At 38.2% G+C, this 16,513-nt stretch overlaps 1 pseudogene; it reads left to right on the top strand.

The window, feature by feature from the left end:
- Nucleotides 1-2,522: 2,522 nt before the first annotated feature.
- Nucleotides 2,523-15,317, top strand: LOC133759197 (cold shock domain-containing protein E1-like; annotated as a pseudogene).
- Nucleotides 15,318-16,513: the final 1,196 nt, after the last annotated feature.

Raw genomic sequence — 16,513 nt, 5'->3', positions numbered from 1 at the left:
AAACCCAAACAAGCCAGTTAAGAAATGGGCATCTTTCTACAAACAAGTGCTCACGCTGATCCTGATAATAACCTTCCCGCTTTTCAGAAATGCAGTTATACATACATACATATATACATACATCTATTTTACCACATATACCATATATTCAAGAAATATTTTTGATCTTAACATAAAACCCATAAACAAAGATCATTGTAAAAATTGAAAGAAAGAATAAGAAAGGAAAGGGGAGGGAGGGTGGGTGGGAAGTATCATCACTCTGCTCCTAAATCTGTATATATGGAATACAGGAAATTTGTTCACCTTAAAAAAGGTAAAAAAGAATTGAAAGTTCACAGAAGGAAAAAAAAAAGAAGCCTCCTGTTGTTGATATATAGGCTATTTTCAAATTTTCACTCCTTGAATCTTGAATTTTGCAACTGGAGATCATTAGGCTTAGTGAAATAAGCCAGAGCTAAAAAGACAAATATCAGATGCCTTTTCTGATCTGTGGTAGTTAATATTTAGAGAGTATAAATTTTGTAAAGCCTGTGAATAAAATTGACATCTTTGTATTTGATTACTGCTTATAGTCCTTGTCTGTATTTATGCACAATGGTCATTCAACTTTTTACTTGTTAAACACTTTATTTAATGGAGCACTAGGCCTTTGAATATAAAGGGAGTTAAAAGTATGCTATCACAAAAATTAAAAAGAAAAAAGGAAATGGGTGAGGAGGCAGAGAGGGAGGAAAGCAGGAAGAGAGGGAGAAAGGACATATCATTATATTCTTAGAATGCTATCCATGAACTACATTAAATCTGTTCTATTTATATTAATTTTTAGATGTAAATAAAAAATAAATTTTAAAGTTTCATTCCTAATAAAAAAATGGGCAAAGGATTTGATGACATTTTTCAGAAGAAATATAGATGACTCACAAATAAATGAAAAAGTGCTCTGTATCACTAGCCATCAGGGAAATGCAAATTAAAACCACAATGATGTATTATCTCAATGCACTCTTACTGGTTATTAACAAAAAAGACAAAAAATAGTTGGCAAAGATGTTGAGAAAAGGGAACCCTTATACACTATTGGTGGGAAAACAAATTAGTAAAGCCATTATGAACAACAAAATGGAGGTTCCTCAACAAACTAAAAAATAGATCTACCATACAACCCAGCTATGCTACTTCTGGTAATATTTCTGAAGGAAATGAAATCATCAAAACAAAGACATACCTGATCCCCCATGTTCATTGCAGCACAGTCCACTATAACCAATATATGAAATCAACCTAGATGTTCATCATAGCATAAATGGATAAAGAAAATGTGGGACATATACACAATGGAGTATTGTTCAACCAAAAAAATAATGAAATCATAACATTTGCAGGAAAATGAGAGGAACTGGAGACTATTAGGCTAAGTGAACTAAGCCAGACATAGAAAGACAAATACTAAATATTCTCTCTTGTATATGGAAATTTTTTAAAAGTAGTCTATCTGAATTTGGAATAGCAATGACGAGAGATTAGGAAGGGTCAGTAGAAAGGGAATAGGGAGTGGTTGGATAACAAGTATCAAATTATAGTTGGCAGGGCCGGCGCCGTCGCTCACTAGGTTAATCTTCTGCCTGTGACGCTGGCATCCCATATGGGTGCTGGGTTCTAGTCCCGGTTGCTCCTCTTCCAGTCCAGCTCTCTGCTGTGGCCCAGGAGGGCAGTGGAGGATGGCCCAAGTGCTTGAGCCCCTGCACCCGCATAGGAGACCAAGAAGAAGCACCTGGCTCCTGGCTTCGGATCAGCACAGCGCCGGCCGTAGTGGCCATTTGGGGGTGAACCAACGGAAGGAAGACCTTTCTTTCTGTTTCTCTCTCTCACTGTCTAACTGTAGCTGTCAAATATATATAATATATATATATATATATAATATATAGGCTAGAAGTTATAAGATCTAACATTCCACACCAAAATGGGGAACAATTTTGGTTACTGTTCCTTCAAAATGTTCAGTGCTGGTATCTTCAAAAAATGACAAGTCCTTGAGACAACAGCATGACATCTGTTGCACCAGCTTTACCATCTCTGTCCCAAAGGTCAATTCCACATTGTCTCCAGGCTGCAAGGCTTCTAGGTCATTTTTAGTTCACAACGGTCAAAGACTATTTCTTATACAATATCACCTCTTCATTAAGGTCAAATGCCTCCTTCATGGCACAAACTGTGCCCTGACAGTGGGCTTGTTTCTTTTTAAACAGCATGTAGGAGCACTTACAGCACCTGTATGTTTATTGTTATCAGTTACAAAGTTAAGTTTATCTCCTGTTTTCAGCTGAACATTACTTTCAACATAAGTCAGATGAAGCACTTCTTGTCCATTCAGTCCTTCTTCAGGGAAGATTTGTTTTTATCGTCACTAGTTTAACAGCAATGGGTAACCCAGCTGGACAAATGATACTTCAAACTCAACATCATCTCCTACTTTAGGTCCTGCAAGTTGCCATTATACTGTGATCAGTAAGTGGGTGGTGATGCTCCTATATTCTTCCACTTCAGTGATATTCTGGATGGGAACCAGCTCCACATTGCAGATGAAGCAGAATTTACTGAGATTCTTGATATACCCTCTACCCAAAGAAAACATTCTTTTAGGATTAAAAAGCTCCCCAAGAGCACAATTTCATTCCATTCTCATTCAGATCATAATTTTTGGGGGACTGTTGAAAGATGCCACTTTTTCCAATTATAAGACTACTAGTACAAATAAAGGCAAAAAAGAAGGTGGTTGAAGATGGCATTGTTGCTCATGATGATTGTGACAACTGCTTTTCAAGCTAAGGCTGTGGAAGGATCTACTTCTCCTCAAATAAGAGATAAGGTTGAATTTAGTATTAGTGATAAAGGCCAGGCCAGCAGGCTACAGCTTGTGTGTGACTTTAAGGTTGTAATTCCAACTCAAAGAGGCTCCTGGGTTACATAGCAAATCTGAAGGCTAATTCTGGATTTACTGAAATAGCCAATCATGATAAGGAAATCTTTTTCCATTACAGTGAGTTCTCTCATGATGTCAACAAGCCTGGAAATAGGAGGCACGGTCATGTACAGTTTGTCCAAAGACAACAAAGTCAGTGCTTAAAAAGTAAACAAAACACACTTAGTGAATGGCATTACTGAGGAAGCTAATCCCACCACCTACCCTGGTAAAGTCACTTGCACCCTGATCCAACACAGACAGAGTACAAAGGAATGACTGAGATCATGGAGCAGGGGGACATGAAAGGTGAAATCTAACTATTTGGCATAGCTGGGATGGCTAACAAAAAAGGGGAGAGTGGCAAGCTCCAGTTGTGTGTCCTGAACCAAAATGCATAGACTATGGCCTACAACATCACACCCCTGCTTAGGTCCACAGTGGAGTGTGTGAAAAAATGGCTCAGCTTCATTAATTATGAACGTGGAGATATCAAGAAGCTCTTTTTCCACATGAGAGAAGTTCAGGATGGCATTGAACTACGGGCAGGAAATGAGGTAGAGTTCTCAGTGATTCTTAACCACTGGCAAGTGCAGTGCCTATGATGTCTGGCAGGTCTATGAGGCCCCAAGGCTGCTGCATCTCCTTGGTCTGGTTGCTTGGTCAATCGTTTGGAGACCATCACCTTGGATGCTGCCAGTGCTCCACATCTGATGTTTCTTCATCAGACAGGGGACTAAATAACTCAAAGGAATTTGGTGGACAAGTTTGTGGATTAATCTACTGTTGGAGGATTCTGGTAAAAGGTTTTGAGTATCACCCTCCTTATACCCCCCAATATCTAGAATATTTATTCCATTGAGTTATTACACCTGTTTTAACACTTTTCCTGTTATGCTTAAAAGATAGAGAAAACAAAAAAAGTCTATTTTTAATTGATAAATAATAATTATGCATATTAATTGGATACAAAACATGTTGTTTTAATCGTATGTATTTTTTGTGGTGAGACCATTAAAAATCTATTCTATTAACTACTTTGAAATATACATTATTATAAGTTGTGGTAACCATGCAGTGGAAAAGATCACTAAAACTTATGTCTCTAGTATTAACTGAAATTTTTTAACTTTTGATCAACATCTGCCCTTGCTCCATCTCTCCAGCTGCCCCTTGAAACCACTGGTCATCCTCTCTCCATTCTAAGAAATTCACTTTTTAAAATTCCACGTTCACTTTTTAAAATTCCACAAAATTCCACATATTGTAATATAGTGAGTAACACCACGGCCACTGGTATCCCATACAGGCACCAGCTCATGTCCCAGCTGCTCCACTTCAGATCCAGCTCTCTACTAATGGTCTGCAAAAAGCAGTGGAAGACGGCCCAAGTGCTTGGGCCCCTGCCATTACGTGGGATGAAACTCCTCACTCCTGGCTTTGGCCAGGCCCAGCACTGGCCTTTGTGCCTATCTGGGCAGTGAACCAGTGGATGGGAGATCTCTCTCTCTCTAACTCCAATTTTTAAAATATTTATTTTAAAATATTTATTTTAAAATAAAAAAATTATTTTAAAAATTTATTTTCAATATTTATTTTAAAAATTCCACATATAAGTGATATTATACAGTATTGATTTCTGTGCCTGGCTTATTTCATTTAGCATAATATCCTACAATTCCATGTTGTTATGAATTTTTTAAAGCTGTACCATATTCCATTATGTATATAAACCACATTTTTTTATTCATCCATCCACTGATGGACACATAAGTTGCTTCCATATCTTGGCTATTGCAAAGTAAACAGGGAAATACAGATATCTGTTCCACATACTTATTTCAATTTCTTTGAATATATACCCAGAAGTAAGATTGTTGGATCATATAGTAATTCTATTTTCAGTTTTCTGGGGAACCTGAATCCCATATTCCAATTTGACTATACTAATTCACATTCCCATTAAGAAAAGTGGTCATCTTAACATGCTATATTTCTCAATTTATTCATGCTTTCATTCTTCTGTAAGTTGCATTTTTCCTATAAAGGCTTTTCTTTTTTCAGCTGAATAATCCATATATACCCCACATTTTCTTTATCCATCCGTCTGATGCTGGACACCTTGGCTGATCCCATATTTTGGCTATTGTGAACAGTGCTGCTATATATATATGGTGGTGCAGGTATCTCATTGACACAATGTGTTCATATCTTTTGGATATACCCTCAGTATTGGGAATGCTTGATCATATGGCAAGTCTATTTCCAGGTTTTGTCTTAATTTTATTTAAGGTAGACAAATTTCATGCATTTCATATATACAGGTTTAGGGACATAGTGATTCTTCCCACTCTGTCCTCCCTCCCACCCATGTTCCCACCCTTCTTCCTCCTCTCTTTCTTCTAACCCCCCCTCTTAATTTTTACAAAGATCGATTTTCAGTTCACTTTATATTAATAAGCTTAACCATACACTAACTAAAGAGTTGTACAAATAGTATGAGAAGAAGAAAAAAAACCATTGTTCCTTAACAGTAGAGACAAGGGCTGTAAATAATCATCAAATTTCAAAATGTCAATTTCACTCCTATACATTACATACTATGTATCTATTAGTTATTTCCACACTGTTTTCCACAGTGGCTACACTAATTTACATTCCCACCAATAGTGTATAAGTATTCCCCTTTCTTCATAACCTCACCAGCATTTTTTGCTTTTTTGAATAATACCTATTCTGTTGAGGGTGGGTTTATATCTCATTATGGTTCTGATTTGCATTTTTCTGATGCCTAGTGATAGTGAGCACATTTTTGTATTTTTGTTGGTCATTTGTATTTCTTCTTTTGAAAACTATCGATTCAGATCATTTGCCCATTCCTTAACTGGATTGGTTAATTTTTGCTGTTGTTGAGTTTTTCAGTTTGCTGTCAATCCTTTGTCAAATAAGTAGCTTCAAATATTTTCTCCCATTCTGTCAGATGTCTCTTCACTCTATTGTTTCCTTTGCTGTGCAGAAGCTTCTGAGAGGTCTATCCAGGGGAACTTTATATTTTTGTTATTACAGTAAACAAAATTTTTCTACTACATTTTTGAATTAGTGATTTCTTGCACGTAAGAAGCTATGCATTTTTATGCTGATTGTGTCTTTGGTTATCTTGCTGCATTTCCTTATTTTTACTTGAATGTTTGTCAGTGTTCTTGGGTTTATTTTTGTCTCACACTGATAAGTGAAACATCTTTGTTTTAAATATTTTATTTTATACTTCATGGCTGGCACTGTGGTGTAGCAGGTAAAGCCCCAGCCTGAAGCACCAGCATCCCACATGGGTGCCAATTCTAATCCCAACTGCTCTTCTTCAGATCCAGCTTTCTGCTATGGCCTGGGAAAGCAGTGGAAGATGGCCCAAATGCTTGGGCCCCTGCACCTGTGTGGGAGACCCAGGAGAAGCTTCTGGCTCCTGGCTTTGGATGGGCTCAGCTTCAGCAGCTGCAGTTATTTGGGGAGTGAACCATTGGATGGAAGACCTTTCTCTCTTTCTCACTGTCTGTAACTCTACCTCTCAAATAAATAAATAAAATCTTAAAAAAAAATGATCATTTGGATTATTTCCACTTTTGGCTACTGTAAATAATGTGTTATGAACATGGATGTACAGGCATCCCTTCAAGTCTCTACTTTAAATTCTTTGAGGTATCTACCCAGAAGTGGAATTGCTACCTCATTTCTTATTGGTTAGGACTATGCAAATATTGGCAGTAAAAACAGCATCTTATTGCTGATTCCTGATTTTAATGGCATATGGCATATTTCTTTTTTTTCTTTTTCTTTTTTTTTTTTTTTTTTTTTTGGACAGGCAGAGTTAGACAGTGAGAGAGAGAGAGAGAGAGAGAAAGGTCTTCCTTTTGCCATTGGTTCACCCTCCAATGGCCGCTGCAGCTGGCGTGCTGCGGCCAGCGCACCGCGCTGATCCGAAGGCAGGAGCCAGGTGCTTCTCCTGGTCTCCCATGGGGTGCAGGGCCCAAGCACTTGGACCATCCTCCACTGCACTCCCTGGCCATAGCAGAGAGCTGGCCTGGAAGAGGGGTAACCGGGACAGGGACAGGATCGGTGCCCCGACCGGGACTAGAACCCGGTGTGCCGGCGCCGCTAGGTGGAGGATTAGCCTATTGAGCCGCAGTGCCGGCCTTAATGGCATATTTCTAATGTTTCAGTCCTTGAAGTATAGTGTTCTTTACAGTTTCCTGTTATATAACTGCTATTAGATTAAGGAAGTTACCTTCTATTCCTATTTTGCTGGCAATTTTTATCATAAATGAGCTTTGAATTTTATACAATGTCTTTTTCTATCTACTGAGGTGAGTGCAAGAATTTTGTCTCTTTTTTTTTTTCTCTATTTTGTAACTTACACTGATTTCAAAGGTTGAACTAATCTTGCAATCTTATAGTAAACTTGATTTGAGAAATAACTTCGGCCCACTGCCAGAGCTGATATGCTTATATCTTATTAGGATATTTGTACCTCTCACTCATAAGCAAAATTGGCCTATAATTTTATTTTCTTGGGTTGTCATTATATAATTTTTATAACAAGGTTATATGAACCTAATAAAGTCAGTTGAAAATTTTTCATTCTTTTCCATGCACTGGAATAGTTCATACAAAAATGTGAATTTCTTAAAGGTTTGGCAAATCTAGCTCATAAAACTAGTGAGTCCGTGGGAGACCCAGAGGAAGCTCCTGGCTCCTGGCTTCGGATCAACACAGCTCCGGCCGTTGCGGCCACCTGGGGAGTGAACCAGCTGATGGAAGACCTCTCTCTGTCTCTACCTCTCTCTATAACTCTGTCTTTCAAATAAATGAATGAATGAATGAATGAGTAAATAAATACTAGTGGGTCTCCTGCATTTGAAGAGTTTGAAGCAGCTAGTCTTCTATGGTTTAAACAGAAAGAATTATAAGTAGATTCCTTGATGGTTTGTTCTTAGAAAATGATCTACTTTGTTTTCAAATTCATTAGCATTCAGTTGTTCATAATATTCAATTTTTATTTTTCCAGCTTTATTGAGGCATAATTGATAATAACATTCTATTTTTAAAGCATCATTTTACCTGTAGTTACTTCTGCTACTTTTTTTTTTACTATTTTTTAATTTATATGTTTTCTCTTTATTTATGTTTTTATTCTTTTAAAGGATTCCTCATGGTTTTATCAAAGAAACATAATTTTCTCCACTAGTCTCTGTTATTATTTTTCTTATTCTATTTCCTTTGGATTTTTTGCCATTCTTTTTCCATTAGAAGATTGGTTTATGTTTTATCTTTTTTTCTTTGTAGTTAATAAATGTATGTTTACAGTTATAAATTCTCCTCTGAGTGATTTATCTGTATCTTTTAGGTTTTTAATATATTATTTTTTATTTTTACTTTTTTAAAAGATTTGTTTATTTATTTGAACGCCAAAGTTACTAAAAGAGAGGGAGAAAGAGAAAGAGATCTTTCATCTGCTGTTTCACTCCCCAGATGGCCAGGGATGGGCCAGGGATGGGCCAGTCCAAAGCCAAGAGTCAGGAGCTTCTTCTAGATCTCTAATGAGGTTACAGGGGCCCAAGGACTTGGGCCAACCTCAGCTTCTTTCCCAGGCCTGTTAGCAAGGAGCTAGATCAAAAATGGAGCAGCGGCCGGCGCCGTGGCTCAACAGGCTAATCCTCCGCCTTGCGGCGCCGGCACACCGGGTTCTAGTCCCGGTCAGGGCACCGATCCTGTCCCGGTTGCCCCTCTTCCAGGCCAGCTCTCTGCTGTGGCCAGGGAGTGCAGTGGAGGATGGCCCAAGTGCTTGGGCTCTGCACCCCATGGGAGACCAGGAGAAGCACCTGGCTCCTGCCATCGGAACAGCGCGCTGCAGCGCGCTACCGCGGCGGCCATTGGAGGGTGAACCAACGGCAAAAAAGGAAGACCTTTCTCTCTGTCTCTCTCTCACTGTCCACTCTGCCTATCAAAAAAAAAAAAAAATGGAGCAGCTGGAATATGTACTGGTACCCATAAGGGATACAGGCACTGCAGACGAAGGCTTAACCAACATATGTGCCACATACCTCTGTTTTATCCCCCATACCTCTGTTTTATTCTTTCTTAGCAATTCTGTTTTAGGTATATCTACAGTATTTAACACATAGTCAAATATAGGTTGTTTATTTATTCAGTCTGACTTTATGACTGTTAGTAAGGAAAGTTAGCCATTCTTTTTAACATGAAAAGAAAACATAAAAAATACTGCAGCAAAGGGAAAGTATGAACTATGATGGTAGAAATAAAGCTAATATTAATATAATTTCAAAATGTAAGTGGCCTAAATCAATGAAAAGACAGAGACTTTCAGATTTGGTAACAAAAATAAAAAAGACTCAACAACATAAAAAGAAATGGCTTAACACAAAAATGATAGAATGGCTGAAAATAAAATGAAAAAATAAATCATGCAAATATGGCCCAAAATAAACCTGAAGGAGAGTTCCTAATATCTTAAAATATGCCTGGGACAAAATTACATAGAACAAAGCACATATAACTACTATAAGCATATAAGTAGTACCTAAAAATTCTGACTCAAAATATTATCAAACAATTACAAGGAGAAATAGATAAATAAATAAATATGGTTTAACAATTTTTATTATTATTATTTGACAGGTAGAGTTATAGACAGTGAGAGAGAGAGAGAGAGAGAGACAGAGGGAAAGGTCTTCCTTCCGTTGGTTCACTCCCCAAAAGCTGATCCGAAGCCAGGAGACAGGTGCCTCCTCCTGGTCTCCCATGCGGGGGCCCAAGCACTTGGGCCATCCTCCACTGCACTCCTGGACCACAGCAGAGAGCTGGACTGGAAGAGAAGCAGCCAGGACTAGAACCCGGCACCCATACGGGATGCTGGCGCCGCAGGCGGAGGATTAACCAAGTGAGCCACAGTTGCCGGCCCTGGTTTAAAATTTTTAATATACCCTCTCAGAAACTATAAGCAAGAAAAAAGTAACAGGTGTATCAGAAACCTAAAAAATAAAATCTCAAGCTCATGCTAATAGAAACATACAGAACTCTTTATCCATCAAATCAAATTATGCTTGCTTCTAGAATACATTATGCAGTTAAAAAAAAGACTATTTGGGCCATAAAGGAACAAATTCTGGAAGCACTATATTCTCTAAATAATCCATGACCATAACATAATAACCAAATAATAAAAATGAAAACCATTAAAACCAAAAACTCATATTTTCAGGATTCCTGCAGATAACAAAATTCATTCAAGTTCAATTCCTTTATATAAAATGGTACAGTATCTGCATATAAACTATTCACATTCTCTCATATTCTTTAATTAATTTCTAGATTACTTAAAATACCTAATACAATGTAAATTCTATGTAAATGCTGTTACATTGTAATGTTTAGGAAACAATGACAATAAAAAAAATCTACATACGTTCAGTATAGCACACAAGGGTTTTTTTCACCAAATATTTTTGATCCACAGTTGGGGATAGAGAATGAAACCCACACAATATAAAGGGACAAATACATAACAAAAAAGGAGACATGACCACTGGATATAATCATAATTTGAAAACTAATATTAAAGGGATACAGGCCCAGAAAAAAGTATAAGTTGCCAAACTGATACAAGAAGAAATATAGAGGTGTTCAAACAAGTCACAGAAAATATGTGTTATGAAAAAATGTGCATGGATTTAAAAATATTTTTGCGTTGGGGCAGGCATTATGGTACAATGGGTTAAGTTGATGCTTGCCTTGCTTATATCCCATATACGAGTACTAGGACAAGAACCGGCAACTCTGCTTCCAATCCAGCTTTCTGCTGACATGTCTAATAGAGATGACGGCCCAAGAGCTTGGGTTCCTGCCACCCACATGGGCCACACAGATGGAGTTCCTGACTCTTGGCTTCGGCCTAATCCAGCCCCAGCTGTTGCAGGCATTTGGGAAGTAACCAGTGGAGGGAAGATCAATCCCTCTCTCTCTGTCTCTGTCTGGCTCCCTTACTCTCTCTCTCTCCTACTTCACTTTGCCTTTCAAATAAATAAATACATATTTTCCAAAAAATATTTAATTTTGCACTGAAATAGACTTAATTCCATATTTCTACACACTTTTTGAAGAACCTTAATAAATAGATTCAGTAAGCTAATATGTATTGAAATTTTTCAAGTAAAAAAATCAAAGACCTACTTTTCCACCTGGAAAAAATGTATATATCATACACAGATCCTTAGGTAGTTCTACCAGACTCCTAAGGAACAGCTTTAATTTTATAAATTCTTCTATGGAAGAGGAAGAATGATAGCTACTCAGCTAATTTTATGAAATAATATAATCTTGATTATATAACAGTATAATCTTGATTCTAAAACTAGTTATAGACAATATGATAAAAAAGTTCATTTTATTTACGAATGTAGATTTTTTAAATCCTAATAAAATGTTAGCTAACTATATCCAACAAATAATTTAAAAGTAATATATCATGATTAGCTCAGGTAGATAACCAGGAATGCTAATTACTCAAAGTTAGAAAATCTATCTAATTTGTCACATCAATATACTAAAGGAGAAAAATAATATGTTTATCACAATCAATGCAGGACACACATTTGATAAATCACAATGAATATCAAAGACAAAAACTTGAACCAGAAAGATGACAAGTGTATTAACTTTGTATTATATATAAACAACATCAGTTTGGCTCATAATTAAGAAAGAAACATTAGAGCCATTCTCTTTAGAAACAAAATCAGGAGTAATATCACAATCAGTATTTAACACAGTATGCAGTATCCTGCCCAATTCTATAAAAAAAGAAAAAAAAATAAAAAGTACACTGATAGGAAGACAAGAGAAAAAATGATAATATTGGCAGATGATATGACTGTATAGTTGGAAGAAAAGCAAAATCAGCAAGTTACTACAACCACTAAGATAACTCAGCAAGTTTATCAAATATACTAAAGTTATAAAAGTTAAAAGCACTTTTCTCACCAATAACAAATTACAAAGCATAATTAGAAACAAGATATCATTCAGAGTAGCAACAAAAAATATAAAGTAACTAGAAATTAATGATAACACATAATGTTTTCATGGCAAAAAAAATCCTAAATCTAATAAAGAACATAGAAGGACATCTGAATTAATGGAGAGACACTCCACTTCTTGGTTTAGATGACTTAATATTATATATATACATATAAATGTCAATTCATATTAACCTATAAAATCAATATAATCACAAACATCTCAAAATATTTTTATTGAATTGTTTTAGAAAGGTGATACATTTTTTATAGAAGAATAAAGATGAATAGGTAAGTCACCATTTCAAGAAAAGGACAGAGTTTCTCCTACTAGGTCTTAACACATACTACACATAGTAATAAAACAATGTGATATTATTGTGACAACATAAAAAAAGAGCTTAGAAATATACCCATTTCTACATGGTGACATATAACTATGTCTATAAAGTTACAGGGACTACTGCCAGAGGAAAGTACAATGGAGGCCAAGAAAATATACTTAGCATAATTATCACTAAAATTTTTCTGTAGTTGTACTCATCATGCACTATTCCTCTAAAGATTCTTTTCTTTTGAAACATGAAAACTTTCTCCCTGATCTTCTAGGGTTAGTAAAGGAATCTAGCAAATCACAGTAAACTTTAAAGGGCCTTCAAACACTTTCATAGTCTCAGAGAAATGGAGTCAATTCTTGAAGAAAATTTTCTTTAAAATGAAAAATATATCTATTTCTTGCTCTTCTCTCTTGATAGGAACACACACACACACACATGCAAAAATCAATCAAAATAAGACTGTCTCATCCTGGGTTTACCGATTCTGTAAGACTTCACAGTTATGCAATACTAATAATTACCATTTACTGCACACCTGCTACAATGCCAGGCAAAGTGCCAGACCACTGACATATAATTCATTTAATGCACTAAAGAACCATGCAAAGTAGGTATTATTATCCTCACTTTAAAGATGAGGAAACAGAATAAGGGAGGTGAAGAAATTCACCCAAAGTCACAGGGCTGGTAACTGGAAGAGCCAGCAGTCAAAGGCAAGTCCAGGAGGTTTGGGACACTGTGCTGTCAATCATATTCCACTGAGGTGTTTTTTTTTTTTTTTCAAGATTTATTTATTTATTTGAAAGGTGGCAGCGAGAGGTAAGTGGAGGGGAGAGGGGAGAGGAGAGAGGAGGGGAGGGGAAGGGAGAGGAGGGGAGAGGACAGGAGGGGAGGGGAAGGGAGGAGAGAGGAGAGGAGATCCTCCCTCTGCTGGTTCACTCCCTAAACAGCCACAATCACCAAGGCTGGGCCAGGTCAAGGCCAGGAGTCTGGAGCTCCACCTGGGTCTCCCATGTAGGTACTTGGGCCATCTTCCACTGCTTTCCCAGGTGCATTAACAGGGAGCAGGATTGAAAGCTGAACTGCTGGGACTCGAAGCAGCACTCTGAGATCCGACGCTGGCATTACAAGCAACAGCTTAACTCACAGAGCCACAACACTATTCCACCCTACCACTGTGGAATTTTTTTTTATCTTGGCATTGATTACGGGATCAATATTGTGACAACAGTGTTGTCTACATTCAAACATTTCATGTACCTCATCTAAAAAGTTCTTATAATCAGGAATCTCATGAGAAAACTAAAGGTGAGGATTAATAAATCCATACTGTGAAAAGAAATGCAAATAATCTTCTCTAAATGACTTTAAGCATAAATACATATGAAACATTACCAGTGTACACTTTCCAAGAATAACCAATGGCCTGGTTAGAAAAATTTTGGAACGGGGGCCGGCGCTGTGGCATAGCGGCTAAAGCCGCCACCTGCAGTGCCGGCATCACATATGAGTGCCGGTTCCAGACCCGGCTGCTCCACTTCCGATTCAGCTCTCTGCTATGGCCTGGGAAAGCAGTACAAGATGCCCAAGTTCTTGAGCCCCTTCACCCGAATGGAGACCCGGAAGAAGCTCCTGGCTGCTGGCTCCTGGCTTTGGATTGGTGCAGCTCTAGCCATTGTGGCTACCTGGGGAATGAACCAGCGAATGGAAGATCTCTCTCTCTTTCTCTCTCTCTCTCTCCTTCTCCTCTCTGTGTAACCCTGACTTTCAAATAAATAAATAAATCTTAAACAGAAAAAAAAATGGTAGAATGAAATAAAGTAGATTTTGGGACACATTTAATGATTTGTTTAAATGATTAAACAAATTTTGAGGACAAAAATGACCTCAAACTGCCAAGTGCTGCCACAGAAGGGCAGAAGAGTCATCCAGAAAAAAAATTAGACAAAAGCATGGGTTCCAGATTAACATACTGGTTTGATAATCCACACAGTGGAGTGTCCCCAAAGTTTTTTGATCTAGTCCTGGGAGACTTTGTCCCAAGTTGTCTGGATATCCTAAAATAAGATTGAAATAAATGCTTTAAGAAATGGGGAAACTCAGAGGAAACAGTCAAATTACTTCGTTTTTGCTGCTGGGAGAATCCTCAGTTTTCATCGACTGTCCTCAGTGAACTTCTTTGGCAGGTTGCATATTCCTACAGCTATGAACTCCGACCATATTTGGATCTGCTTTTGCAAATACTGTTGATTGAAGACTCCTGGCAGACTCACAGAATTCATAATGCACTTAAAGGAATTCCAGATGACCGAGATGGACTCTTTGACACAATCCAGCGCTCCAAGAATCACTATCAAAAGAGAGCCTACCACTGTATAAAATGTATGGTAGCTCTCTTTAGCAATTGTCCTGTTGCTTACCAAATCCTGCAGGGCAACGGAGATCTTAAAAGAAAGTGGACCTGGGTGGTGGAATGGCTTGGAGATGAACTTGAAAGAAGACCATACACTGGCAATCCTCAATACACTTACAACAATTGGTCTCCCCCAGTGCAAAGCAATGAAACATCAAATGGTTATTTCTTGGAGAGATCACATAGCGCTAGGATGACACTTGCAAAAGCTTGTGAACTCTGTCCAGAGGAGGTAAAAAAAAAAAGCCACCAGTGTGCAGCAGATAGAAATGGAAGAAATCAAAGAGCCAGATGACCAAGATGCCCCAGATGAACATGAGTCACCTCCACCTGAAGATGCCCCTCTATACCCCCGTTCACCTGGATCTCAGCATCAGCAGAATAACCACGTGCATGGGCAGCCGTATACTGGCCCAGCAGCACATCACATGAACAACCCTCAGAGAACTGGCCAACGAGCACAAGAAAATTATGAAGGCAGTGAAGAAGTGTCCCCACCTCAGACCAAGGATCAGTGAAATGCACATAAAGAACTGGCTCCATCAAGACTGTGCACCCAGGCCTTACAGTCCAACATTTTTCTGTGTCTGGCTAATATTTAAAACTAGAAAAACTATTCCTAATCAACATGGAGTGGAGAGTTTATTCACTGTCTTATCTGCAGAAATTTGCTGTCAATATATAACCCGCCTGCAGTGGAAAGTGTATAGTGTTTTGCAATAAATGGCCTGATGCTAATGTGTAAATGGCAAAAAAAAAAAAAAAAAAAAAGAAATGGGGAAAATCATACTTTAGGGGATCAGTAAAATTGTTGGTAGAATGAGTCCACCTGTACTGCAACAAGATCACCATTGATGTGAGAATCTATGAGGTTAACAAAAAGGACATCAGCAATCTCATGAAGCCTCACTGTAAGGACTTTGGAGCCGAGTGTCAGTGCTTCTTCCAGACATATGGTATATTTGAGTCCTAAATGATTTTTTAAAAATTTTGCTCAAGGCAGAAATTACAAACAATGTGCCAGTATACCTCTAGGGTGATTCAGAAGTTCACCTTCTGGGCCGGCGCCGTGGCTTAACAGGCTAATCCTCCACCTTGCGGCACTGGCACACCGGTTTCTAGTCCCGGTCAGGGCGCCGGATTCTATCCCGGTTGCCCCTCTTCCAGGCCAGCTCTCTGCTATGGCCCGGGAAGGCAGTGGAGGATGGCCCAAGTCCTTGGGCCCTGCACCCCATGGGAGACCAGGAGAAGCACCTGGCTCCTGGCTTCAGATCAGCGAGATGCGCCGGCCGCAGCGGCCATTGGAGAGTGAACAACGACAAAAAGGAAGACCTTTCTCTCTGTCTCTCTCTCTCTCACTATCCACTCTGCCTGTCAAAAAAATAAAAATAAAATAAATAAATAAATAAGAAGTTCACCTTCTGAACCTATCCAGTTCATAGACCAATAGTCTACGCAATCCTTCTGGCCCCACAGCTAAGCCACGTACACTATTCTGTGACCTTCCCTGATGACACCTGGGTGAGAGGGTGTGGTTCAGCCAAAGTCTGCTGATAGGTCATGGCAATAATCATGCAGACTTATCTGCCTAATCTACTAGGTGTAGGTGGTGAATTATGATGGGTGACTAACCACGAGATTTACACAGGGGGAATAATAAAGTCCAAGTTGATAACAAAAAAAAATGTAAGTGCTAAATAGAGAAAGTGGTCAT

The sequence above is a fragment of the Lepus europaeus genome, chromosome 5, assembly GCF_033115175.1.
Source record: "Lepus europaeus isolate LE1 chromosome 5, mLepTim1.pri, whole genome shotgun sequence".
NCBI lineage: Eukaryota > Metazoa > Chordata > Mammalia > Lagomorpha > Leporidae > Lepus > Lepus europaeus.
Note: the sequence above shows the minus strand (reverse complement) of the source record. Positions and strands in the feature narration are given on the sequence as shown.